This window comes from Bombina bombina, chromosome 5 (genome assembly GCF_027579735.1).
Source record: "Bombina bombina isolate aBomBom1 chromosome 5, aBomBom1.pri, whole genome shotgun sequence".
Lineage (NCBI taxonomy): Eukaryota > Metazoa > Chordata > Amphibia > Anura > Bombinatoridae > Bombina > Bombina bombina.
The window spans coordinates 1,094,017,334-1,094,043,951 of NC_069503.1; positions in this window are offsets into that span (position 1 = coordinate 1,094,017,334).

Here is a 26,618-nt window from a genome sequence, read left to right on the forward strand (position 1 = left end):
GGATGCCATCTTGGATGACGTCACTTAAAGGTACAGTCACCTAGTCATCGGATCAAGAAAGAAGAGGATGCTCTGCGTGGGATGTCTTCAGGATGCTGCCGCTCCGCTCCGGATGGATGAACAGAGAAGATGCCGCCTGGATCAAGACTTCTGATGGATGGAAGACCTCTTCTTGCCCCGCTTGGATGAAGACTTCTGCCGGTCTGGATGTCCTCTTCTGCCCGATCGGATGAAGACTTTGGCCCGCTGGGTGAAGACACGGTAGAGAGATCTTCAGGGGGGTAGTGTTAGGTTTATTTAAGGGGGGTTTGGGTTAGAGTAGGGGTATGTGGGTGGTGGGTTGTAATGTGGGGGGGGGTATTGTGTTTTTTTTTACAGGCAAAAGAGCTGTTTTCTTTGGGGCATGCCCCCGCAAAAGGCCCTTTTAAGGGCTGGTAAGGTAATAGAGCTGATTACTTTTGTAATTTAGTATAGGGTAGGGCATTTTTTTATTTTGGGGGGCTTTGTTATTTTATTAGGGGGCTTAGATTAGGTGTAATTAGTTTAAAATTCTTGTAATTTTTTTTTATTTTTTGTAATTTAGTGTTTGTTTTTTTTGTACTTTAGTTTAGTTTATTTCATTGTATTTAATTGTAGGTACTTGTAGTTAATTAATTTAATGATAGTGTAGTGTTAGGTTTAATAGTAACTTAGGTTAGGATTTATTTTACTGGTAATTTTGTAATTATTTTAACTAGGTAGCTATTAAACAGTAAATATCTATTTAATAGCTATTGTACCTAGTTAAAATAAATACAAAGTTGCCTGTAAAATAAATATAAATGCTAAAATAGCTACAATGTAACTATTAGTTATATTGTAGCTATATTAGGGTTTATTTTACAGGTAAGTATTTAGTTTTATATAGGATTAATTTATTTAGTTAATTTAATGACAGTGTAGTGTTAGGTGTAATTGTAACTTAGGTTAGGGTTTATTTTACAGGTAAATTTGTATTTATTTTAGCTAGGTAGTTATTAACTATTTAATAGCTATTGTACCTAGTTAAAATAAATACAAAGTTGCCTGTAAAATAAATATAAATCCTAAAATAGCTACAATGTAACTATTAGTTATATTGTAGCTATATTAATAGCTAGTAGGGGGCTTAGATTAGGTGTAATTAGTTTAAAATTATTGTAATATTTTATTATTTTTGCTAATTTAGTGTTTGTTTGTTTTTTTGTACTTTTCTGATGGATGGAAGACCTCTTCTTGCCCCGCTTGGATGAAGACTTCTTCCGGTCTGGATGTCCTCTTCTGCCCCATCGGATGAAGACTTCGGCCCGGCTGGGTGAACACGACTCAAGGTAGGGAGATCTTCAGGGGGGTAGTGTTAGGTTTATTTAAGGGGGGTTTGGGTTAGAGTAGGGGTATGTGGGTGGTGGGTTGTAATGTGGGGGGGGGGTATTGTGTTTTTTTTTACAGGCAAAAGAGCTGTTTTCTTTGGGGCATGCCCCGCAAAAGGCCCTGTTCAGGGCTGGTAAGGTAATAGAGCTGTTAACTTTTGTAATTTAGTATAGGGTAGGGCATTTTTTTTTATTTTGGGGGGCTTTGTTATTTTATTAGGGGGCTTAGATTAGGTGTAATTAGTTTAAAATTCTTGTAATATTTTTTTATTTTTTGTAATTTAGTGGGGGGGTTTTTGTACTTTAGTTTAGTTTTTTAATTGTATTTAATTGTAGGTACTTGTAGTTAATTTATTTAATGATAGTGTAGTGTTAGGTTTAATTTTATATTAGGTTAGGATTTATTTTACAGGTAATTTTGTAATTATTTTAACTAGGTAGCTATTAAACAGTAAATATCTATTTAATAGCTATTGTACCTAGTTAAAATAAATACAAAGTTGCCTGTACAATAAATATATATGCTAAAATAGCTACAATGTAACTATTAGTTATATTGCAGCTATATTAGGGTTTATTTTACAGGTAAGTCTTTAGTTTTATATAGGATTCATTTATTTAGTAAATTTAATGATAGTGTAGTGTTAGGTGTAATTGTAACTTAGGTTATGATTTATTTTACAGGTAAATTTGTATTTATTTTAGCTAGGTAGTTATTAAATAGTTATTAACTATTTAATAGCTATTGTACCTAGTTAAAATAAATACAAAGTTGCCTGTAAAATAAATATAAATCCTAAAATAGCTACAATGTAACTATTAGTTATATTGAAGCTATATTAATAGCTAGTAGGGGGCTTAGATTAGGTGTAATTAGTTTAAAATTATTGTAATATTTTATTATTTTTTGTAATTTAGTGTTTGTTTGTATTTTGGTACTTGTATGATGGATGGAAGACCTCTTCTTGCCCCGCTTGGATGAAGACTTCTGCCGGTCTGGATGTCCTCTTCTGCCCCATCGGATGAAGACTTCGGCCCGGCTGGGTGAACACGACTCAAGGTAGGGAGATCTTCAGGGGGGTAGTGTTAGGTTTATTTAAGGGGGGTTTGGGTTAGAGTAGGGGTATGTGGGTGGTGGGTTGTAATGTGGGGGGGGGGGATTGTGTTTTTTTTTTACAGGCAAAACAGCTGTTTTCTTTGGGGCATGCCCCGCAAAGGGCCCTGTTCAGGGCTGGTAAGGTAATAGAGCTGTTAACTTTTGTAATTTAGTATAGGGTAGGGCATTTTTTTTATTTTGGGGGGCTTTGTTATTTTATTAGGGGGCTTAGATTAGGTGTAATTAGTTTAAAATTCTTGTAATATTTTTTTATTTTTTGTAATTTAGTGTTTGTTTGTTTTTGTAATTTAGTGGGGGGGGTTTGTACTTTAGTTTATTTAATTGTAGATAATTGTAGGTACTTGTAGTTAATTTATTTAATGACAGTGTAGTGTTAGGTTTAATTGTAACTTAGGTTAGGATTTATTTTACAGGTAATTTTGTAATTATTTTAACTAGGTAGCTATTAAATAGTCAATATCTATTTAATAGCTATTGTACCTAGTTAAAATAAATACAAAGTTGCCTGTAAAATAAATATAAATGCTAAAATAGCTACAATGTAACTATTAGTTATATTGCAGCTATATTAGGGTTTATTTTACAGGTAAGTATTTTGTTTTAAATATGATTCATTTATTTAGTTAATTTAATGATAGTGTAGTGTTAGGTGTAATTGTAACTTAGGTTAGGATTTATTTTACAGGTAAATTTGTATTTATTTTAGCTAGGTAGTTATTAAATAGTTATTAACTATTTAATAACTATTGTACCTAGTTAAAATAAATACAAAGTTGCCTGTAAAATAAAAATAAATGCTAAAATAGCTACAATGTAACTATTAGTTATATTGCAGCTATTTTAGGGTTTATTTTACAGGTAAGTCTTTAGTTTTAAATAGGATTCATTTATTTAACTATAGTAAACTTATTTTGTTTTATTTAAATTATATTTAAGTTAGGGGGTGTTAGTGTTAGGGTTAGATTTAGGTTTAGGGGTTAATAACTTTATTATAGTAGCGGCGACGATGGGGGTGGGAGATTAGGGGTTAATAATTGTAGGTAGGTGGCGGCGATGTTAGGGAGGGCAGATTAGGGGTTAATAAAATGTATTATAGTGTTTGCGAGGCGGGAGTGCGGCGGTTTAGGGGTTAATACATTTATTATAGTGGCGGCGATTTGCGGTCGGCAGATTAGGGGTTAATACTTGTAGTTAGATTGTGGCGACGTTGGGGGGAGGCAGATTAGGGGTTAATAACTATAATGTAGGGGTCGGCGGTGTTAGGGACAGCCGATTAGGGGTTAATAGTTATAATGTAGGCGGCGGCGATATCGGGTCGGCAGATTAGGGGTTAATACTTGTAGTTAGATTGCGGCGACGTTGGGGGAGGCAGATTAGGGGTTAATAACTATAATGTAGGGGTCGGCGGTGTTAGGGACAGCAGATTAGGGGTTAATAGTTATAATGTAGGCGGCGGCGATATCGGGTCGGCAGATTAGGGGTTAATACTTGTAGTTAGATTGCGGCGACGTTGGGGGGGGGGCAGATTAGGGGTTAATAACTATAATGTACGGGTCGGCGGTGTTAGGGACAGCAGATTAGGGGTTAATAGCTATAATGTAGGCGGCGGCGATATCGGGTCGGCAGATTAGGGGTTAATACTTGTAGTTAGATTGCGGCGACGTTGGGGGGGGCAGATTAGGGGTTAATAACTATAATGTAGGGGTCGGCGGTGTTAGGGACAGCAGATTAGGGGTTAATAGCTATAATGTAGGCGGCGATATCCGATCGGCAGATTAGGGGTTAAATAATGTTATTATAGGGTTTGCGATGTGGGGGGGCCTCGGTTTAGTGGTTCATAGGTAGTTTATGGGTGTTAGTGACTTAGTGTACTAAATGGGTGTTAGTGTACTAAAAACATACCGAATTTCGGAACGGAATAGAACCGAATTCAGCCGAATCCGAATAAATCCGAAACGAATTTATTCGGATCCGAATAAATCCGAAACGAATTTATTCAAATTTTGCCGAATCAGATTCGATCCGAAACGAAATTCGAAAAGTCCGAATCGATCCGAACCGAAAACGAACCGAATTTTTTAGCGGTGCACATGTCTAGTTTCCGGTTACGGTATTGCAATAATGTTAATGATGAATATAATTTGATAAAATTATTAAAAGGTGCAAAATATCAATATATAGACAGATATGTCCACTCAAATGAGTATGATAATTTTGTAAGATTTAGACCTTTATTATAATTGGGTTGAAATTAGTGATTTTGTTAAAATTCATGTGTAAATCCATGTTGGGACATGTTTTAGAATGAGATGAGCAATAATAGCTCATGGAGCATATAAATACATAAATTGATTAAAAATACATAGATTAAAATTACATAGATTGGATAAAAATACATATACATAGATTGAATAAAAAATACAAATACATAGATTGAATAAAAATACATAGATGCAAATATAAATATACAAATATATAAAAACTCTTTCAATGGGCTGTCGAAAATCTGTAACTAAATAGTTTAAAACCATAAATAATTTGTAAGGCTATTTATAAAAATATTTGTAAAAATATCTGTGACTAAAATACATTCTACTCAGGTGATTTAAAAACGCCAATGGGATAAGTAAAGTGCTAACAATAGTGGAATGAGCAAACCTTAAATGGAATGGAGTCAAACCTAAGATAATAAATACATATAAAACTGGGAAGTAGGATCTTGCAATATAATAATTTCGGTATTAAAAGACCGATAGGTGAACAAGGTGAAAGGACTTATGTGGGATAAAATCGGACAAATATTAGATACATATATTACTCTCCCGGGTCTATTGTTACCATTTAATAAAAACTTAATTGGACAAGTGTATAATAGATGAATAGCACCTAGCTAAAATGAGCTAGTATGAAAATACATGCAAACTGGCTAAGTGTCATCTAATACTTAAGTCTTATTGGTTTTTTGTGCTTAATAGATGTGACAGGTCCTCTCTGTTATTCAAACCTCTAGGGTAAAGACAATCAATATTAAAAATCCATTTGGATTCTGCAGTTAATAAACGTCTCTCATAGTCACCACCCCTCCAGTTTGGTGTCACTATTTGTATACCTATATAGTTGAGATCTTTGTGGCTTGCTCTGTGGCAGTTGGTGAAATGTCTATAAAGTGCTGTTTTAGTGCTTTCGTGTTTGATCTTTAGTAGATGTTCCCTAATACGATCTTTGAGGGTTCTTGATGTCTGTCCTATGTATTGGAGTCCACAGCTGCACCAAATTAAATAGACCACTCCTCTGTCACTACATCTTATGAGATCATTGATCTTATATCTGACCTTCGAGTTAAAAGAGGTGAATTCTTTAGTCTTAACACCTCTTTTACAAGCTTTACAATTCAGACAAGGGAAGAACCCTTTAATTTCTTTGCCAAATACATCTCTTGTTCTATTAGGTATTCTCTTAGGTATACTGGGGGACGGTTTGTTCTTAAGGTTATCAGTCTTCCTATATATGAAGACAGGTCGACTTGTCAGTTTTTCCCCTATGATTTCATCATTTTTTAAAAGTGACCAGTGCTTCTCTATGATTCTTTCCACAATGTGCCTATTCTCACTATACTCTGTTATAAACGGAATAGTAAGTGAATTGTCCTCAGAATAGTTGATCGTTTTCTTAGGTTTGTATACCAGGAGATCCTTGCGATCTCTCTTTCGGACCTCTTCCATGGTTTGAATGAGGGATTCTTCTTCATAACCCCTTTCTAGAAATTTTTCTTTAAGAATAGCGGCTTGTTCTTCCCACTTGGTGGGATTGGAACAGTTTTTCTTCAATCTTAAGAATTGTCCTTTCGGTATATTCGTCTTCCATCTGTTGAGGTGGCAGCTTTCTCTATGTACATAATTGTTACAGTCCACTTTCTTAAAGAAAGTGGATGTCTCCAATTTACCTTCAGTGATAGCGATTTTTAGGTCCAAGAAGTTAATTGTTCTATTGCTCATCTCATGTGTGAATTTGAGGTTGCAGGTGTTGTCATTCATGACTTTCAGAGTGTGTTCCAAGTCTTCTATAGAACCCTTCCATATCATAATGATATAATCTATACCTGTTGTAGAGGACCAGGTCCATGCTAGCTGGGCAAGATTCCCAAAAAATGAGTTCCCAATAGCCCATATATAAATTGGCATAGCTAGGCGCGAACCTGGTCCCCATAGCAGTACCGCATATTTGCTTAAAAAAGACCCCATTATTGCTAAAATAGTTGTGGGTTAAAATGAAACGTATCCCTCTGAGGATGAATTCCCTTTGTTGTTCAGGTAGATTAGGGTCTTTCTTTAGGAAAAAATCCACTGCCTCTATACCGCCTTTGTGTTTTTAATCAATTTATGTATTTATATGCTCCATGAGCTATTATTGCTCATCTCATTCTAAAACATGTCCCAACATGGATTTACACATGAATTTTAACAAAATCACTAATTTCAACCCAATTATAATAAAGGTCTAAATCTTACAAAATTATCATACTCATTTGAGTGGACATATCTGTCTATATATTGATATTTTGCACCTTTTAATAATTTTATCAAATTATATTCATCATTAACATTATTGCAATACCGTAACCAGAAACACTCAAAATAGCTCATTATAACCGGAAGTAAACAAACACTACGTTACTTCCGATCCGACGCTCACATGTATAGAAACAGAGTGATCGTGAAAACAAACACCCATCATCAGGCTTATTTTTTAATCGAACTAAGGTCACATATTGGTTGTACTCATTAGAGCAGGCACGCTTATCTATTTGTAACCTTTGACACATTGAATCAGTTTTACTGCTATAGCATAACCGCAACACCGAAACCGGAAGTATACGTATTAGCCTACTATAACTGAAAGTAAATAGACATTACGTCACTTCCGGTCCGACGCCCACGCATATAGATTAGGAATGATTGCCAAAACAAATATTCTCCATTAGCTCAATAAGAATCCTTACCAACTTTATTAATAGATTATTATTAAAAACACAGTCTAACTATATAACTGTATTACAAAATAATCCCGAAAACGGAAGTATAAGAGCACTTCCGGTTTAGCGCTAAGGAATTTTTGGCGCTAAAATTTGGATCACTCATTGGTTTATGATACACATAAATTGAGCCACCATCACTCACCTTAAGATAGTCTTGAGAAAGGCCTGTTAAATAGGCCGAAACGCGTTGACAAAATTGGTGAGCATTATTTCATTATCATTTATGGTTTTAAATGTTATTGCACTAGGTTATTTTTCTGAATTACAGGAATTATTAAAGTTAATACAGAAAGAAAAATACAATTATCCAGCGAAAGGAAAGATCATCTTCACTCACACGGATACACTCACAAGGAGGATCACTCATTAACATTCATTAACTGACACCTAATTGGAGTATATAAACCCATCTTTTTACTATTTGACATTTGGATGCACTATTTCCATTTTTAATTTTTGTGTTTGTTTTTTCATTTTCTTTTTATCACTTAGTAACTAACAGACTGGATGCGTCTGTGCACTGCTTAGATCAGCTTGTGATGTCTAATCATAAACTCTAATAGATAGCTTTCTCTGCATTCATGAACCCACGGAGTAAATAGTAAACAGACACCTTAAAAAGTTTAATTACTTGAATGATGGTAATTACTGTATGTTGTTTTGTGTGAAGGGCAGTGATTGTTTCAAAGTGATTTCTTATTTCCCTTCTTTCTCTCAACCTTTTTGCTCCCTTCTTTCACTCCTTTCTTTCCCTCCCCACTTTTCTCTTCTCTCTCTCTCTTTCTCTCCCTCCGTTCTTTTTTTCCTTTCCCTCCCTTTTCTCCCCTCCCCATTTTTTCTCTCCCTTCTCTCAAGGGAGAAAATGGTATGAGATGCAGGCAATTCAACCCACCAGTATGTTAGGGTTTTGATAGCCCATTTTCTTTTGAATTGTTATAAAGAAAACCCAAAAACATTACACACTGACCCCAAAAAATATTGAGGGGAAAAAAGCCTTAAACCTTTTGGGGGGAGGGGGGAGCTGCAGAATTTTGTGTGCCTAGGTCAGCACAAAACCTAAATAGGCCATATATATAATATTTACCTGTATATCTATTCCTATAGACATATAGGTATAGATATAACATTTACATTAACATAATTATATAGAAATATATATTAAGTAATAAAATTAAAATTAAAAAAATATGTATGTGAAGAAAATAGGAATGTAAAATATGTGTAATGAACATTGGGGTTCACGATATAGGTCTCACATGGTCTTGGGTTAGTGCACATGAAGAATTACTAACAAAATATTAAATATAAAATATTAAAAAATATTAATACAAATTATTAAAAAATATTATACATACTGTAATATATACTGTATATATATATATATATTTATATATATATATATATATATATATATATATATATATATATATATGTTTAATCAATACAATATTTGCATAGGAAATTAGCACATTTTGTATTGATTTACTTTTGACACGTAGGATTTTAATCTATAAATATATATTCTTTGAGTTATTCAGAAGTTTTTACAATATGTATCATGTTTAATAATTTGCATTCATACTTTTTAAATATTTTATACTTAATAATTCAAAACGTACAATGAAGTTAGCAATTCTTTTGTTATGGTTTACATATTAAGAATGATTTTATTAAGTTTTCTTTTTTGATTACAGCAATAAATGATTGAGCAAGCAATCACTGGGTAGAATACCGTGAGTGATTTTGAATTTGTCAGGTTACATAATAACAGCTCAGGTGGCTGTGGAAAACACAATTAGAGTTAAAGGGACGTTAAACTCAAAATGTTATTCCCCATGCATTTTGATGATTTATTTTGCCTGCTTTTCTGCAATTTAATTCTGAAATTTGGAGAGAGGCTGCAGTACAAAGCCTGACCCTCCTGTATGCTGCACTATAGTTGGTTTATTGGTTTATCCAACAGCCATGCTAGCCATTCGCAAAAGTACCATATGGCTATCACTGCTATTGGATAAGAAGTGGAAATGTCATCTCATGGAAAAAAAATAAAAATGCTGTGTATGGCTGGAGGGGGGTTATTTAGTGTAAAGATCAGCAAAATAAAGGTACTTTTAATCATAAGTTCAATGAAACATCATGAATTAAATCCATTTTATTTTTTGCAGAGATACAGCCTATGCAAGGATTTACAATCACTTTAAATAACTTTCCAATTGACTTCTATTATACCTAAGTATTCTTTTCAATAAAGGATAACAATATTACAAAACAAATTAGTTAATAGAAGTCAATTGGAACGTTGTTTAAAATTGCATATTCTAATTGAATCCCAACAGAAAAAATGGGTTTTATGTCCCTTTTATTTCTGATGTATATATATATATATATATATAAATACTTAACAGGACAGGTACTTGCAGAGCTTAAATACATTGTTATATAGTTACATAGTTACACGCAAGCAATAGGGCTATAAGAAAATGTCTAACAAATTGGAGCATTTTTCACACTGCAGTTTTATGTGCCTTTAAACATAATCTTATTTTATGCAAGATTTATTTTTAATATTAAAACTACTGATATTCCACATACATTATAGAACATTTTTTAATTGAATGTCCCTTAAAAGGGACAGTCTAGTAAAAATTAAACTTTCATGATTCAGATAATGCATGCAATTTAAAAAAAAATGTCCAATGTACTTTTAGCATTCAATTTGCTTTGTTCTCTTGGTATTCTTTGTTGAAAGCTACACCTAAGTAAGCTCATTTGCTATCTCTAAACCGTTTAACTGCCTCTTATATCAAAGCATTTTAACAGTTTTTCCCGTTTTTAACAGTTAGACACTGCTAGTTCATGTGTGTCATATAGATAAGAATGTGCTCACTCCCATGGAGTTATTTTAGAGTCAGCACTGATTGGCTACAATGCAAGGTAATCATAGAGGTAAAAGTATATTAAAGGGACACTGAACCCATTTTTTTTCATTCATGATTCAGATCGAGCATGACATTTTAAGCAACTTTCTAATTTACTGTTGTTATCAATTTTTCTTAGTTCTCTTGCTATCTTTATTTTAAAAGCAAAAATGTAAATCTTAGCAGCCAGCCCATTTTAGGTTCAGCACCATGGATAACACTTGTTTATTGGAGGCTTACATTTACCCACCAATAAGCAAGCATAACCAGTTACCCAGGTTTTCAACAAAAAGTGAGCCGGCTCCTATGCATCACATTCCTGCTTTTTAAATAAAGATAGCAAGAGAACGAAGAAAAATTGAAAATAGGAGTAAATTAGAAAGTTGCTTAAAATTGCTGCTCTAATTGCTTGGGTTTAGTGTCCCTTTAATATAACTGTGTTGTTTATGCAAAACTGGGGAATGGGTAATAAAGGGATTATCTATCTTTTAAAACAATAACAAAATCTGGAGTAAACTGCTTCTTTAATTTTAGTTCTCTACTGCAGAATCTTTGGCAACTTCATTATGTACTGGCACAGCAACTCGTTTCACAGAGAGAGATAACCAAATTAAAGTATAGATTTTGTCTCTTTCAGTGTACTGCCTATTAAAATGGAAACTTGCCCTCAAGGAAGAATGTAAGGAAAAAAATCCTGCAGGATTCTCAAAGATGCTGCATATGTTGATTGATTTTTAATGGTATTTCCTGGAATCTGGACATTCACAGATGTTTATTTGGTACAGAGCCAGATTTAAGGCCTTTTTAATGTGATGCTGAATTTGAATTGAGGAACAGTCATTTTTCAGAAAGAGGACTAGTGACAAAAAAAAAAAAATGGAATGTAAAAGCATTCTATTTCTGTCTAATGAAAATGCTCAGTGACTCCTATACTCTGACAAGCACTGAAAGCAAATTGCATTTATTCTTTTCAACGCTAACGAAACCTAGCAAAGTGATAGGTTACCATAAAGTGATACAGTCACATTAAACTATCTGCAGCACAGATAATTCATATTTTGCATGAAATTGATCTGGAAAAAAATATCAGGAACAATAAAGATTTTAATTCAAAAAGATTGCTGTTATCATTAACATTTATATATATATATATATATATATATATATATATATATATATATATATTCTTTTATTTATTAACCAATAGTGTACAACATATATAATTTGGGACAGTTACAGAATGGTCACCTTGCAGGGTAAAATAACAATAGAACATAATATAATATTCCTTTCCCTACCTTTTGCCCAAATAATAGCTACAAATCAGCCTTTAAAAGTTATCTGAACACAGATATCTGTATGTAACCTAAATCAACATCATCATAGATAACATAAATCGTTGTCTTAAGGACCTTTTCTAAGTTTCCAGTTTAGCCAGCCGTTTTCCTATTATTTATAAATCCATGACTATAGATTACCAATATACCAAACATAACTCAATTATAAAACAAAACATATCTCATACATCATCTGTGGATATAATTTACTTAACAGTTAGGCCAAGAACTAATGCACTCATTGGAATGGTTTTTTGAGTAGAATAACAAACACTTAGACAAACAACAAGACAACAAAACAAACAAATCAAAACAAAAACAAAAAAAGTATGGAAAATGGAAACCCACAACTTCTTCCATCTCCTTACCTCCCCTCTGTTGCAACATAGCCATGGTCAACTCCGAAGCAGATAGTGTTATGCTAAATGACAAAAAAAGTTCCTATAAGCTACCGTCGAACCCAAAGGAGCCAGTATTTGCTTCTGTATAATAGGTGAATATAGATTAATTATAGGTTTCCAATTTGAAACGAATTCCTCGGCTCTATGTTGGAATTGAAATACCGTATTATGTGACTCAAACACAAGTTGCTGAAGAAGCATGTTACGAAAATGAGAAAATCTGGCTGAGGATCTATCTTTACATTTTTTAAATATCAAGATTCTAACTGTCATAATTATCGTATTTAATATCTTGATATTCTTAGGTGTTGCCTCAGTTAGATTCGAATGTATCAAAAAAATTACATAATAAGGTTGAATTTTAAAACTATCGTGAAACCTTCTATTGTACCAATGACTAACACTGTTGTATTAAAGGAGAAAATGTTGACATTATAAGTGGAGTTAAGTATGTATTATGTAATAATTTCGTATGCGATTCTTCCCAAGTAATTGAAATGTTCAATTTCTCTAATATAGAAAAGCTCTGTACAATATTAGCTAGTTCAAACTAATGAGACCAGAAAGAGACCAGCTTTTGAGAGAAAATTTGACCCTGTTTGGCTAGCATAATTGGCTAGCAATAATGAGACCAGAAGGAGACCAGCTTTTGAGAGAAAATTTTACCCTGTTTGGCTAGCATATTGTATAAAAGAGAAATTGTAAATTTACCAGCAGCCACTTTTTTAATGCAATCATATATCTCAGACCATCAAATATCAATATGGCTAGTCCAGTCTTGTGAATTAATATAATGTCGAGTTTGTAAATAGGCAAAAAGACTATATCTAGGATTTTCAAATATGTTCAATGTGTCAGTAAAGGAAAGCATAAGTCCCAAAGTAGATTTAAGCTGATAAATATATTCAAGACCTCTTTGAGCCCAATCCCGATATACAGGATCTTGGATTCCTGGAATAAACTCGGGATTACCTTGAACTGGCAGAAGAGCTGAAAATCTATAATCTAGTTCTAATATACCACAATTTTTTTGCCATGCAATAATAATATTTTTAAATGAGAAAAGATTAGAAATGTTTGACGGAAGTTTTTTAACTGGGCAGTGCAAAGCTGCTTTTAACAAAAAATTGAGCAATAATTATACTATCTATCTCATTAGAAGAGACCTTATTTGAGCCACTCAACCACCCCATAGCTATCTTAGCTAAGGCGGTCAGATTATAAAGTCTTATATCAGGTAAGGCCAGTCCGCCATTCCTCCTTCTTTGACATAATTTCGCTATTGATATACGTGCCTTGCAACCTTTCCATAAGAATAGTGAACATGCCGCATAGAATTTGCAAATTTCATGAATAGGTATAACAAGAGGAAGATTTTGCAATAAATAAATTATCCAAGGAAAAATTATTGTCTTAACTAGGTTGACTCAAGCCAGTAATGACAGAGGGAATGAAGCCCAATTCCTCAAATCTGAAATCACTTTTTCGAATACCGGTATAAAATTTAGAATGTACCACTGCTTTGGATTTTTATGAAGAGTAAAACCCAAGTAATCAATATGGTCTGAATCTTTAAAAGGGTGATCATTATAACTTCCCTTATGTTTTTGTATCCATAACAGTTCACTTTTTTGGGGATTAATCCTATATCCTGAAAAGGAACTAAAGTTAGACAATATAGAGATGACTTTTGGAATGGACTCTCTAGAATTCTCTACAAAGATTAACAAATCGTTAACATAAAGTGAAATTTTTACAGCCAGTGTACCCACTCTAATCCCACGTGATTCTGTACGTAGCCTAATTGCAAATGATTCAATTGGAATATTAAACAATAAGGGTGATAAAGGGCACCCTTGACGTGTACCGCGCCCTAGAAATATTTTATCAGACAGATCACCATTTATCAAGAGTGATGAATATGGGTTCTTATACAGCTTGGCGATAAAATCTAAACAGTGACCTGTAATCCCGAAGCGTTCTAATGAATATAGCAGATGATCCCATGATATGGAACCGAACGCCTTCTCGGCATCTATAGATAATATCGCCCGATCCTGTTCTGACTTCATCTTTTTTTTTAATCATATTTTGATTCCAATAGAAATCAAGTAATGTTTCAATTTTCCTTAAATTAGACGTTATAGAACATCCATTCATAAAGCCAGTTTGACCAGCATGAATTATATTGGGCATAGATACCTTCATTCTGTTAGAAATAATAGAGAGGAGAATTTTATAATCCGAGTTTAAAACAGATATGGGTCTATACGAGGATATATGTTCAGGATCTTTACCCTTCTTTAAAATGAAGGTTATATTTGCAGCCGCAAAAAGATTAGATATAGATGAGGGTGTTGTATAATACTTATTAAAGAGGGACACTAATATATTACTAATTTCTTCTAAAAGTATCTTGTATAATTCTATCGGGATCCCGTCTGGGCCAGCTGCTTTATTTAATTTTTCATTTTTAATTGTTGACAAGATCTCTTCCTTAGAAGTTGGAGTATTCAAAATTTCTAGCTCTAATGAGGAAAGTTGCGGATTGTTAATTCTAGACCAGAAGAGTTCTTTATTCACTTTGTCTATCGATTGTGTACTGTATAATTTTTGGAAGTATTCTTAAAATCCCTTTCTAATATTCTCATTATCTGTAAATCTCTCTTGTTCAGCGGGATATAATTTTTACCTTTGCTGTTTTTGGTAATTCGAGCCAAATATTTGGCAGAACTACCATAGTGGCCTCTAAAACGATTTACAAATTTGGTCTGTTCCTCAAGGCACTGCTGATTCAAATAAACATCTCTTTTCATTTTACATTGAATATAATATGAGCAGTTATTCTGAGAAGATAAAAGCTTATATCGATTAAACAAATTTCTAACCTGGTTAGATAATTGTCTTTCTTTCTATAGACTTTTCTTTTTGTAATAAGATACATACGACTTAATTTGTCCCCTTAGAACTGCTTTGAATGTTTCCCAAAATATTTCAATTTTATTCAAATACCCAGAATTATTGCAATAAAAATCTTGCCACTGTAATTTTAGCCAGTTGATAAATTTACTATTCTTACATAAGTAACATGGAAAAAAGAAACTAAAATTCAAAGAATTTTCTTTTTGAAAATAGTGGATAGCCAGAGAGATTATGGCATGGTCTGAGAAAATGATATCCTGAATCCGACGGCATAAATTACACTGAAGGAGTTGTTCCGATATTAATAAATAATCGATCCTTGAAAATGTGCAATGTGATTTAGATTAACAAGAAAACAAAGCAGTGTCAGGGAATTTGATTCTCCAAATATCATTAAGTTTAAGTGTGGAACAGAATTTTTTAAAATATGTACTAGCTTTCATATCTTGTCGTTTACTTCTGGACATTCTATCAATATTCGGGGAAAGTGTCATGTTAAAATCTCCACCCAATATTAAATGAGTGTCAGAATATGGATAGAGTTTACTTTGTATTATATTCCAAAAACTAATAGAAAACTGGTTTGGACCATATACATTACATAAAGTAACATGACCATTAATAGAGATCTGCATTATAATATATCTGTTGTCTGAGTCGCATTCTATACTGATAGTTTCAAAATCCAGTTTTTTATTAAATAAAATGGCAACTCCACATTTTCGACTTACACAAGAAGTAGCAATAACCTGTCCTACCCATCGTGATCTTAATTTGGGTAGTTCGGCCTCTTTAAGATGGGTTTCTTGCAAAAATATAATATCCGGAGTATGTTTACCTAATTGGGATATAATTTGTTTACGTTTAATAGGGGATGTTATTCCACCAACATTCCTTGATAAAATTTTAAGCGACGATATCATAATATCTTATATAAAAATTGCACAAGAGAAAAAAAAAGGAGAACAAGAGGGGGGGGGGAGGAGACGAGGAGAGAAGAGAAAAAAAAAAAAACACACACAACAAACAAACAAAGCACACCAAACTAAAATTAAAACAAACTGGGTAGAGCATCTGTCTAACCATTAACACTGAGTATTCAAATAAGACCTAAAAATAGTCTGAACTAGGACTGAGAGGAAAAAAACATGTTACTTAATTTTACGGTTTATCTTTAATAAGAAATTCTCTAGCTTCTTTGCTATTATTAAGTGTATTCATTCTGCCATTGTTTTCCACAATTATTTTTGCTGGATATACCATCCTCACTTTATAACCTTTATCTATCAGTTGGGGAAAAAAAGGAGACATCTCTTTTCTTTTTATCTGTGTTTCATTAGAATAGCCTTGAAATAAAAGGATTTTACGATTATCTATCATTAATGGTGGATTTTAACGATAGTATTTAAAAAACTCTAATTTGTCTTGAAAATTCAAGACTTTAAATATAAGCATCCTATCGCGACTAGAGCCATCCTGGTTAGATCTATTTGCTCCTACTCTATGTGCTCTTTCTATAGGGATGGGTAATTTTTCTTTAGGAAATCCTAACATCTGAGGGAGTAGAAAGGACGTGAAGTGTATTAAATCTGCATAACCCGGTGTCTCAGGGAGACCCACTAGGCAAATATTATTGCGCCTAGCGCGATCTTCAATGTCTTCAATTTTAGCTGTAAGAGTGAGTAATTTATTATCATGTTTGTTAATTTTTTTTTCTTGACCATTTAACTGGTCTTCCATATTTGAAATCCTTTCCTCTGCTTCTGTTAACCTAGATGCAAACTGTTTTAAATCAGAAGCTATTGCTGCAATCTCGTTTGTAATATCACCCAGTTTTTTTTTGATGGAATCTAACTGAGGAGAAAATAATTCTGACAATTGCATCATTAATGCTGGGGATTCCAAGGGAGTGGGTTGGGTTTCTGTAATACTTTCGGTACTATTATCTAGTGTTTTGGATTTTTTATCCCTAGCTTTAGGCGGCATGGTCGGTAATCTTGTGTTAGAGTGAGTGAAAAATCTTTCCATATAGGAAAGAGAAGTGAATAAACAGGTAAATATATATATGTGTATATCTATACATATGTTATAAATATATATATATATGTTATCAACCAGATATCTAATATCACGAGATATGGTGTTTAGAAATGAAAAACAAACAAACAAACAAACCAAAAAAAATATGTGTATTAGAGCCTTACAGGAGTGGAGTGACTAGGCTCCTAGTGAATGTGATTGTGAAAACATCTATAATGGACCATATAAGAATCCCAGAACACCAATAATCCATATACTTAATATCTTGACTTGTCATATTGTTTGTCAATATGAACAATTTTACATAAAAACAATGTTGCATATGAATAAAGCAAAATGAACATTAATAGTTTTACAGATGCACCTAAAGTGACACTGAGGTATTTCTGTATTTATTTATATAGGCTTACATTAAAAGCACATAAAATATTGCATATAGCTCAGTAATATTAGTACACAAGTTGCCCTGCAATTCAGGGACTTCAGCTACATGATACCATTCAGAAATTGGCCCTGTTTGCGGACGACCTAACAGTCTTCCTATAGGAACCTCTTGACTCCCTTCCCCCCCTGTTTAGTCTACTCGAAAGATTTGGTGAACTGTCATATTATAAAATCAATGTTAATAAGACAGAGGCTTACTCAATAAATATTCCCTCTGAGGATAAACATAAGATCCAACTTCTCTACGCTTTCAAATGGTCCATCAGAGGGATACGACACCTTGGGATATTCTTATCCCACTCCAAAACCCAGACCATCAAAGAGAACTATGAGAACCTGCTGAAAGAGATTACCCTGGACCTTAACTCTAAACGATTCAGTGAGATCTCATGGCTCAGCAGAGTGGTAGCCCTTAAAATGATGGTACTTCCCAAGCTTACGTACTTATTTCGCTGCATACTCATCCCGATCCCCACATCCCTGACCCGCAAGTTTCAGGCCCTTTTCAATGCCTATACCTGGCAAAATAAGAGGCCGCGAGTTGTGGCCCACATCCTCCAAGCCCCCATTGATAGAGGCGGCATTGGCCTCCCTAATGTAAGAAAGTACCATGAAGCTGCAATGATCTCTCACATCTCGGCGTGGAGTAGTAACCTTCCCGAAAACAGATGGAGAGAACTAGAACAAGCCTCATTGCCAGCATATGTGAACTTAGAGGACCTCCTCTGGCTCCCTCCGCATTGGCGGTTAAAAATTTGTATTTCCAATACCATAGTAAAAGGATCCGTAGACAACTGCCGCTCCAGTCCGTTGCTGGCTGTAGACGCCACCGGAAGTCACAGGGGGAATGTAATTGGTGTGAAGCCACAGGGGGTGCAAGCCGAAAATGCGGCCGGTTCCGCCGCAATAATAGCAAAGGGAAAAAATGTAATCAGCTGCACTGGCGGTTGTAGTATAAAAGTCAAAAATTTATTAATTCAGTTTAAAAACAAGGTACAGGCAGGCTAGGCAGACAGAACATCCTAACATGTTTCGTGCCCAACACGGCACTTAATCATAGGACAGGTGTTCAAGGTATGGCCCCTTCCTTTTAAAGGGGCCATATCCAATAGAATGCTAAGTACAATTTAAAAAGACAGTACTTGGGAAACCTATGCACTGAAGGGGAAACACGGGGAGACAGATATTGGGACCAAATGTGGAAGTGAAAAAGGACATCATATAAATCACCCCATAATGTAATGCAAAAATTGATAAGTAAATACATAAATGAATTGCCATAAATAATACTAGTATATTATGTCTAATAGCAATAATACTGCTACTACTCTAATTTAAGCCTAAAGTTCTTTTAGAGCAACATCAATAGTGATGATGTAATAGAGTAAATGCACAATAAAGCTTGCTATGATATGTGTATTAACTATGGTGCTTTAGGTATATACATTTGGATAAATGGATAATAAAGAAAAATAAATAATCAGTAGATTATTATTGATAAATTAAAAGCCTATCATTATCTATTTCTGATTGGATACAAGAGTATACAGATATATATAACAGTACCTCCTTGATGGTACCCCAAAACATTAAACATGACGGTACCATTCATTTAGAGTAAGTATTGTATGCTCCTAACATGAAACATTGTATATCAAAAATAGATAAGACCAAAACAGAAACAGAAATGAAAATGTTTTTAAACTGAATTAATAAATTTTTGACTTTTATACTACAACCGCCAGTGCAGCTGATTACATTTTTTCCCATAGTAAAAGGATGCCAAGAGAGCTGGTTGAAACTGAAGCACAACAGGCTCATAGCTCCCCACCCCTCCCCCGTTCACTCTGTCCGGGGACTCCTCCTGGGGCTGCCGGATGGTCACACCAGCTCATGGCCTTCCATGGAAATAGGGTCTTTACAGACTTCTATGAAAACGGTAAGCTGAAGACTCATTTAGCCATGCTGTCCTTTCCCAAACTGAGCTCAAAGTTCCACTTTGATTTACTCCGAATAAGATCCCTAATGAAATCATGGGGGTTCCTGGAGGACCAACTCTGGGGCCTGTCTCCCTGGGAAGTACGGTGGAGAGCGAATCTCCAAATGTATAAACCCCTCTCGGTACACTATAAGTGTTTACTGGAAGAGGATAGCTCTTCTAAAACAATCCACATGGAGGCCTGGGAGAGAGACCTCCAGCAAACATACCCACTGGAGATATGGGAAAAAGCCGTAAGTCAGACCAAGAAATCTACACACTGTGTTACTCTATATGAGTTACACTTCAAAATCCTTACGAGATGGCACCTCGTTCCTACTAAACTCCAAAAACTTTATCCTGACCACTCTCCATTGTGCTGGAGGAACTGTGGAGAATGGGGTGCCCCACTCCACATCTGGTGGACCTGCCCGGTGTTGAGTGGCCTATGGAACAGGGTTTTGGCATTGTGCAGAGACCTAGACCTAGTGGAAGCCCTTTCTCCTGCACTGGCAATTCTACACCTAGGAATAGACACAATCCCAAGACCCAAACGAAACCTCCTAATCATCATTCTCACAGCTACCACACTAACTATTGCCAGAAACTGGAAAAAACCACAACCCCCTAGGTGGCAAGGAGTGATAGACAACATTAACTATATTAAAAATATGGAAAATTATGTATCTAGAGAACACAACCAACTGACAGACTTTTGTATGACATGGGAACTGTGGGACACCTATTGGGCTTGCAAACCTGTTTAGATAGACTGACCTCTCCAGAGACAGAGGTACCTACGATGACTACCTTCTCCCTTCCCCATTACCCCCAACACTGCAGACTATAACCCTGAACCCACTCCCAGGAGAAGTCCCAGAACCCCCCCCCCCCCCACAACCACCAGCCAGGTCTGGACTGTGGGAGACCCCTCAGATGGATGTACAAGGGATCTCTCACTCTAAACACCTCATGCAGGGAGGCACATGACCCTTTAATAGCAGGGACCCCTTGGGGTCTGTGGTGCTTGAATATCTAGATACCCTGGTGGGCCAGACTCACATTACAATTTGATGGCCGTCTTACTTCTATTATTGCTACGTTATACCAAAGGCACATATGGAGCCTAACTACCATCAGAATGATGGCCTCTGTAAAAACGAGGTTTTTGTTATGTAACAAGATTTATGCTTCACTGTCACTCTGTTGCATCATTGCCATGTTCTGTTTTTAAAACTACTGTGCATAAGATGTGTGTGTTTTTTCTTTTTTTTTCTGTCGAAATACCTCAATAAAAATTACTTGTTAATAAAAAGAAAGCCAACAGCAGGCAATACAATTCTTAAATATGATTCCTGTCATCCAAGACATGTAGTCAAAGGAATCCCTAAGGGGGAATTGATCAGAATAAAAAGAAACTGTTCCACTGAGGGAGATTATCAAGTTCAGGCTACTCTAGCTCTTCAAAGGCTTAAAAGTAGAGGATATACTACTATATATATATAGTAGTCAAAATTATACTTTCATGAATAATGTGAATCTAACATTCACCTGATCTGACATAAAAAAAAAACAGGCACTGCCCTTAGAGAATTCTCTAGAAAAAAAGGGCTGCCCCTACGAGTTGCAAGATGTCTTCTACAGTAAGTTATGGAGCTCACTGGAAAGGGAAACTTTACTGGGCAGAGTGAAGATAACATGTAGCGAGTGGCACACTTTAAAAATTAATTATCGCAATAGTATCTACATAATCATATCATATAATATCTCACATATAAATTTCAGGGACGTCTCCTTTAAAGAGCCATAATACCCAAATATTTAAACACTTGAAAGTGATGCAGCATAGCTGTAAAAAGCTGACTAGAAAATATCACCTGAACATCTCTATGTAAAAAAGAAAGATATTTTACCTCAAAAGTTTCTCAATAGCCACATCCCATTGTAAAGAACTTTTAAGCAGAAAATTAGTATGTCTGTCCCGGGACAGCTAAGTGGTTGAGCGTCGTGCACTCTCTTCTTATTTCCCTATTCAGCTTAAGGAAGTTTACAATGAAATCTCATGAGAGTTAAGTGAAATCTCATGAGATCACAGTCAAAGAGTTTATGACCTCAGCACTGTTGATGCTGATTGGCTGCTGTTCATTTCTTCTTTTTTTTTTTTTTATCTGCAGCTGAGTATACCTTTTTACACAGAACTTACTCTGCTGAGCTGAGGAAATTGTGAGGTAAAATATCTTCCTTTTTTACGTAGAGATGCTCAGGTGATATTTTCTTGTCAGCTTTTTACAGTTATACTGCATCAGTTTCAAGTGATTTAGCATATGAGTATTATGTCCCTTTAATGAAGCAAGCTTGAAAAATTGAACAGTATAAAAAAGTGAATATTCCTTTACTTTTAAAAAACCTATATATATATATATATATATATATATATATATATATATATATATATATATATATATATATATTTAAAACAATGAATAATACATTATGGGTAATACACCCTATATGTCACTAATGTTTATCTCTGACATATTGTCTGTAAGAGGTGTAATATGAATTTTAAGAATTAGTTCAGAAATGAACCTCATATTGATAACATACTGATCACATATGTATGATCCTTTGTATTTTAGGCTACATCATTAGACTATTATAATCTGAGCCTATGTAAGAGTGTAATAAATAGAATAGGACTGAAATTGCCCCTATAGCATTGACACTATAGTATCTGATGTTTCTAAGCACTTTAATGATTATTCTAATCTTAGCCTTTGTATGATTATAAAAGATAGAATACTAACCATTGCATTTATTGTACTGTTACTATAATATCTGATGTTCCCAAGCATTTTGATGTCCATATGTGCATGTATAGATATGTATAAAAAAAGGAATGACAGTACATCCAGACCGGACCGGGTACACATCCCATGACCCACAAACAGGCTCAGCTTTGCTTGCTATCGCACTCACATAAAGCTCCTCTATTTACAGAGTCACAGTCTGTTAACCCCGGGCCTGCCAGGGTGCAGGTCCTTAAGGGAGAATTACAGAAACAGACAATACAATACAACACACATAAAGTCCAGCACTCACAAACAAGCTCTCAGCTAGGATTAAAAAGCAAAACCAGAAGAGTTAGTTACCGCATTTGGCCAAATGGGACAAGCCCTGGTACCACATCAAGGTCTCTTCCACTCACCTGGGTCCCTAATACAGCCCCAAAACTGCACCCATGCACACAAATGCGAGCTTATAATCAAACAAACTGGGAACAAGTCAGGGTTCACAGACTTTTGTATTAACTACTGTATATATCATTTTGTGATATCATTTTTGAGATTTTTTATATTTTTTATGTATATATTTTTTAAGTACACAAATTTATGATTTTTTTTAAACATTTTTATGTGTTGATGTTTGTATGTAAATATTCATTGATGTTCTATTTAAGCACACACCATAATAGGTGAAATAATGACTTATTATCTATACAAGTAAAGAAAATATATTTGTCCCAATTTCGCCAATACCACCTTAAGACACAATTTCTATGAAACTCTGTGATCCAGTGATCCAGAAAGTTTTGAACAGTGCCAACCAATCACAATGACATATAGGATATAAAAGGAGTAATCCTAACACAGTAAGGTTTCTTGATAAAGCCCTAAGTGGGTGAAACGCGTTAAAGCCCTGTGGGATGTCATTGTGAACCCTAAACTTCTTTGTCTGTCAAATCTATGATAGAATCTGACCTTAACAGCTTTGTAAACAGAGGGACCAAGATTGCGCCAATCAGAAGACATGGATCGGTCACATGACCAGCTGCGCTTCCTACCACGCACGCCACTGAACTGAACGGAGGAGAGGGGAACTAAGAGGAACTCCCCATTATGGTTCTGAAGACTGTGGTTTCTATATTTGGGACAAAGCTGTTTTTTCAAAGTAAAGGAATTTTCCCTTTCTTATAATTTTCAAGTTTTTAAGCTTGCTTCATTAAGGGAGACGTCCCTGAAATTTATATGTGATATGTTATATGATATGATTATGTGGATACTATTGCGATAATTGCACATTAAATATTGTTTTTATTTTAACAAGTACATAGTATCATTTTAAGCAGAATACTATCTTCTATAGTGTCAGCTGTATAAGCGCCCTTTTTAATTTTGAATTCTACACATTTCTAGCACCCATAAGCCAGTGAGGAGCTTATATCTAAAAGAAGCTAAGATACCCCCAGCGCAGGGGCAGAACTACTAGTGGTGCAGCAGGTGCAGTTACACCGGGGCCCAAGTGAGCAAGGGGGCCCATCAAGCAGCGCAGCAGCAGAATGCTGTGTTTGTCTGGCAGTTTCATGGTGCACTGTCAGCTCCCTTTGCCATTTAAAAGACATATTGCAAAGAGTAGTTTTTATTCCCGGGGCAGCTGCAGCTTCAACTGAAGAGTGGCATTAGCAACTCAGGACTCTGTATAAGGGTGTAGCTACACATGGATTGTGATGATTGCCCTCCCAATGTGGTATGCAGTGCCTCCTCCTCATGACCCCTCTACTAGCGTGATCATAGTAATCTTCTAGGCTACTGTGCTTTGCAATTTCCCTTCTACTTAGTGCAACATGCTGTGCTGTCTTAAGGATACTATCTCCCTGTCCTAGCGTGGTGCGGTGCTGACAGCCTCTGCTTAAATCAACACACTGCATGCAGCTGTATTTTCAGGCAGAAAATAGCAGGGAACCAAGGTCAGGGGGATCAGAGGGACGGGTGTGAGTGTTTCTTTAACCAATCCTGTTTATTTTTCAAGGAAGCCTGTCTCTTTGATGTGTATTTCTAGCAGAACACAGGACATTACTTAACCCCTTTGTTCTCTCCTAGATGTAATGGGCTGTTAGCAGCTTTTGTTGTACTTAATTGTAAGATAGTGTGTGTGTACTGTATATGTATGTATATATGTATATATATTTCTGTATATATTTACATATATATATATATATATATATATATATATATATATATATATGGAAATCAGGAGACAGCACTCACTGGTCTTGACAATACTGGATTTATTCAGTGACGTTTCGGGGAATACACCCCTTCATCAGAACAGAGTACATAGAATGAAGCAAACATTTATACTGTTCCATAAGACCCTCCCCCAGTGTGAAATTGCGCCAAAATTGTTGCCATGGCAACCACCAAGTGTCAACAAACCCCATACAAATGAAAAACAAATGAATTAAAAAAAACAAAATATACCACAATATACCAAATAAGTGAACATTGCAACCATGTACATATACAGAGCAAGTGGGAATCATAATGCAAACCGTAGATACAATTAAAGATCAAACAGAATATCAATAGAAAAAAGTATTCAGCATAGATAGATGTTATGGATGGGCAGCAGTTAACAGGACGAATGAGCAATGCTTAGATTAAACATTTCATTACAGGCTTATACTGAGCAAGCAATATATACATATACAGGGCATACTATCCCCATCATACAGGCAGGTAGACAAGATAGCGGAACGACTATAAGTTGAAATCACACTGCAGGCATACATTAGCATATATTAGCAGGGGGTGTCCAAGGTATATGTATTGGGACTTATCTCATTAGTATCAATGTAGCGCTGGCAGGAAGATGGGCTATCAAGGCACATGAACATGGAGTAACCAGTAAAACACTCTATGCATACAGATAAGGAGAAGATAAATACCTGATGGGTTTAGAGGGATATAGCTCCGCGGAGAGTTGTGTGTGTTACCGGAGATACAAGCCCTCCAAGAATTGGTTACAAGAGAGGGAGGAATTTAAAAGACATACTGATGAAAACTGACCCCATTAACAGTTACAGTAAAAGAACCCGACCCACTAAAAAAGGATCATTCAAGTGCCCCAGTTGTGTGACGTGCAATTCAATGCTCCAAGGCAGTCAATTCCGACATCCTCACACGAATGAGTTGTTTAAAATTAAACATTACCTTACGTGTACCACACAATATGTGATATACATGCTAAACTGCAACTTCTTGGGGCATGCCCCGCAAAGGGCCCTGTTCAGGGCTGGTAAAGTAAAAGAGCTTTTAACTTTAGTAATTTAGAATAGGGTAGAGCATTTTTTATTTTGGGGGTCTTTGTTATTTTATTAGGGGGCTTAGAGTAGGTGTAATTAGTTTAAAATTGTTGTAATATTTTTCTTATGTTTGTAAATATTTTTTTATTTTTTGTAACTTAGTTCTTTTTATTTTTTGTACTTTAGCTAGTTTATTTAATTGTATTTATTTGTAGGAATTGTATTTAATTAATTTATTGATAGTGTAGTGTTAGGTTAATTGTAGGTAATTGTAGGTATTTTATTTAATTAATTTATTGATAGTGTAGTGTTAGGTTTAATTGTAACTTAGGTTAGTATTTATTTTACAGGTAATTTTGTAATTATTTTAACTATTTTAGCAATTAAATAGTTCTTAACTATTTAATAGCTATTGTACCTGGTTAAAATAATTACAAAGTTGCCTGTAAAATAAATATTAATCCTAAAATAGCTACAATATAATTATAATTTATATTGTAGCTATATTAGGATTTATTTTACAGGTAAGTATTTATCTCTAAATCGGAATAATTTATTTAATAAGAGTTAATTAATTTCGTTAGATGTAAATTATATTTAACTTAGGGGGTGTTAGTGTTAGGGTTAGACTTAGCTTTAGGGGTTAATACATTTATTAGAGTAGCGGTGAGCTCCGGTCAGCAGATTAGGGGTTAATAATTGAAGTTAGGTGTTGGCGATGTTAGGGAGGGCAGATTAGGGGTTAATACTATTTATTATAGGGTTAGTGATGCGGATTAGGGGTTAATAACTTTATTATAGTAGCGCTCAGGTCCGCTCAGCAGATTAGGGGTTAATAAGTGTAGGCAGGTGGAGGCGACGTTGTGGGGGGGCAGATTAGGGGTTAATAAATATAATATAGGGGTCGGCGGTGTTAGGGGCAGCAGATTAGGGGTACATAAGGATAACTTTGT